The sequence below is a fragment of the Pleurodeles waltl genome, chromosome 12 (assembly GCF_031143425.1).
Source record: "Pleurodeles waltl isolate 20211129_DDA chromosome 12, aPleWal1.hap1.20221129, whole genome shotgun sequence".
In the NCBI taxonomy this organism is placed as follows: domain Eukaryota; kingdom Metazoa; phylum Chordata; class Amphibia; order Caudata; family Salamandridae; genus Pleurodeles; species Pleurodeles waltl.
Window position 1 is genome coordinate 107,436,027 of NC_090451.1, and position 2,800 is coordinate 107,438,826.

Sequence of the window (2,800 nt, forward strand, 5' to 3'; positions counted from 1 at the left end):
AGAACACTTGAGACTTGCAGGGCAGAGTGGTGGATCTTGTTAAGAAGTCTGGGCTTCTTGGTTTATGGGGAGTCTTGTCACTGGAAGCAGAGAGGTAAATATTTGCTGTGATCTGCTACTCAAAGAAAAGACCCTGATCTAACTTGAAAAGATGGGTTTTAAACAAACACTAAATCTATCCACTCCACGGACACTTTGACCTTTTTTAAGCCTATCAGAGCCACACCAGGGTAGTCTTTCTAGAGCCCAAGTAGCTCGCTGTGATCGTATAGTGGTTAGTACTCTGCGTTGTGGCCGCAGCAACCTCGGTTCGAATCCGAGTCACGGCATTGCGGGTGGCAATGTCACGGCAGTTGGGCAGCATTTTTATTCTCACTTCTTAATATTTACATGAGTTAAGAGCTTGAACCTAATTTCAACGGTGAAATTAAATGTCTTTGAAGAACGCGTTAACAATGTTATTATTTATTTCACCTTTCTGCGCTTTTACGTTTGTGGCGGTCCTGATGTGAAAAGTATGAGCTACAGTTTGGTTTCACAGGACCCGGTCAGCAAGAGGGATGGATGTCTGTGTCTCCTGTACCTGCAGCGCCGAGGCTCCTGTACTGACGCGGAGTAACTTTCAATGTTGAAAGGGATCTGTGAGAAAGTAGCCTCTTTCTAGCCTTGTTACCCCCACTTTTGGCCTGTTTGTGAGTGTATGTCAGGGTGTTTTCACTGTCTCACTGGGATCCTGCTAGCCAGGGCCCAGTGCTCATAGTGAAAACCCTATGTTTTCAGTATGTTTGTTATATGTCACTGGGACCCTGCTAGTCAGGACCCCAGTGCTCATAAGTTTGTGGCCTATAGGTATGTGTTTCCTGTGTGATGCCTAACTGTCTCACTGAGGCTCTGCTAACCAGAACCTCAGTGGTTATGCTCTCTCATTTCTTTTAAATTGTCACTAACAGTCTAGTGACCAATTTTACCAATTTACATTGGCTTACTGGAACACCCTTATAATTCCCTAGTATATGGTACTGAGGTACCCAGGGTATTGGGGTTCCAGGAGATCCCTATGGGCTGCAGCATTTCTTTTGCCACCCATAGGGAGCTCTGACAATTCTTACACAGGCCTGCCACTGCAGCCTGAGTGAAATAACGTCCACGTTATTTCACAGCCATTTTACACTGCACTTAAGTAACTTATAAGTCACCTATATGTCTAACCTTTACCTGGTAAAGGTTAGGTGCAAAGTTACTTAGTGTGAGGGCACCCTGGCACTAGCCAAGGTGCCCCCACATTGTTCAGGGCCAATTCCCTGAACTTTGTGAGTGCGGGGACACCATTACACACGTGCACTACATATAGGTCACTACCTATATGTAGCTTCACAATGGTAACTCCGAATATGGCCATGTAACATGTCTAAGATCATGGAATTGCCCCCTCTATGCCATCCTGGCATTGTTGGTACAATTCCATGATCCCAGTGGTCTGTAGCACAGACCCTGGTACTGCCAAACTGCCTTTCCTGGGGTTTCACTGCAGCTGCTGCTGCTGCCAACCCCTCAGACAGGTTTCTGCCCCCCTGGGGTCAAGCCAGGCTTGTCCCAGGATGGCAGAACAAAGGACTTCCTCTGAGAGAGGGTGTTACACCCTCTCCCATTGGAAAATGGTGTGAAGGCAGGGGAGGAGTAGCCTCCCCCAGCCTCTGGAAATGCTTTCTTGAGCACAGATGTGCCCAATTCTGCATAAGCCAGTCTACACCGGTTCAGGGACCCCTTAGCCCCTGCTCTGGCACGAAACTGGACAAAGGAAAGGGGAGTGACCACTCCCCTGACCTGCACCTCCCCTGGGAGGTGTCCAGAGCTCCTCCAGTGTGCTCCAGACCTCTGCCATCTTGGAAACAGAGGTGCTGCCGGCACACTGGACTGCTCTGAGTGGCCAGTGCCACCAGGTGACGTCAGAGACTCCTTCTGATAGGCTCCTTCAGGTGTTAGTAGCCTATCCTCTCTCCTAAGTAGCCAAACCCTCTTTTCTGGCTATTTAGGGTCTCTGTCTCTGGGGAAACTTTAGATAACGAATGCAAGAGCTCATCAGAGTTCCTCTGCATCTCTCTCTTCACCTTCTGATAAGGAATCGACTGCTGACCGCGCTGGAAGCCTGCAAAACTGCAACAAAGTAGCTAAGACGACTACTGCAACTCTGTAACGCTGATCCTGCCGCCTTCTCGACTGTTTTCCTGCTTGTGCATGCTGTGGGGGTAGTCTGCCTCCTCTCTGCACCAGAAGCTCCGAAGAAATCTCCCGTGGGTCGACGGAATCTTCCCCCTGCAACCGCAGGCACCAAAAAGCTGCATTACCGGTCCCTTGGGTCTCCTCTCAGCACGACGAGCGAGGTCCCTCGAATTCAGCAACTCTGTCCAAGTGACTCCCACATTCCAGTGACTCTTCAGTCCAAGTTTGGTGGAGGTAAGTCCTTGCCTCACCTCGCTGGGCTGCATTGCTGGGAACTGTGACTTTTGCAGCTACTCCGGCCCCTGTGCACTTCCGGCGGAAATCCTTCGTGCACAGCCAAGCCTGGGTCCACGGCACTCTAACCTGCATTGCACGACTTTCTAAGTTGGTCTCCGGCGACGTGGGACTCCTTTGTGCAACTTCGGCGAGCACCGTTTCACGCATCCTCGTAGTGCCTGTTTCTGGCACTTCTCTGGGTGCTACCTGCTTCAGAGAGGACTCCTTGTCTTGCACGACGTCGCCTCTCTCTTCTGGTCCAATTTGCGACCTCCTGGTCCCTCCTGGGCCTCAGCAGTGTCCG

The 2,800-nt window shown here is 50.5% G+C and overlaps 1 non-coding gene across 1 annotated transcript; it reads left to right on the plus strand.

Moving 5' to 3' along the window:
* The first annotated feature begins 257 nt into the window (after positions 1 to 257).
* Positions 258 to 329, plus strand: TRNAH-GUG (transfer RNA histidin (anticodon GUG)). The gene has a single exon. It is a non-coding gene; the product is annotated as a tRNA-His (tRNA).
* Positions 330 to 2,800: the final 2,471 nt, after the last annotated feature.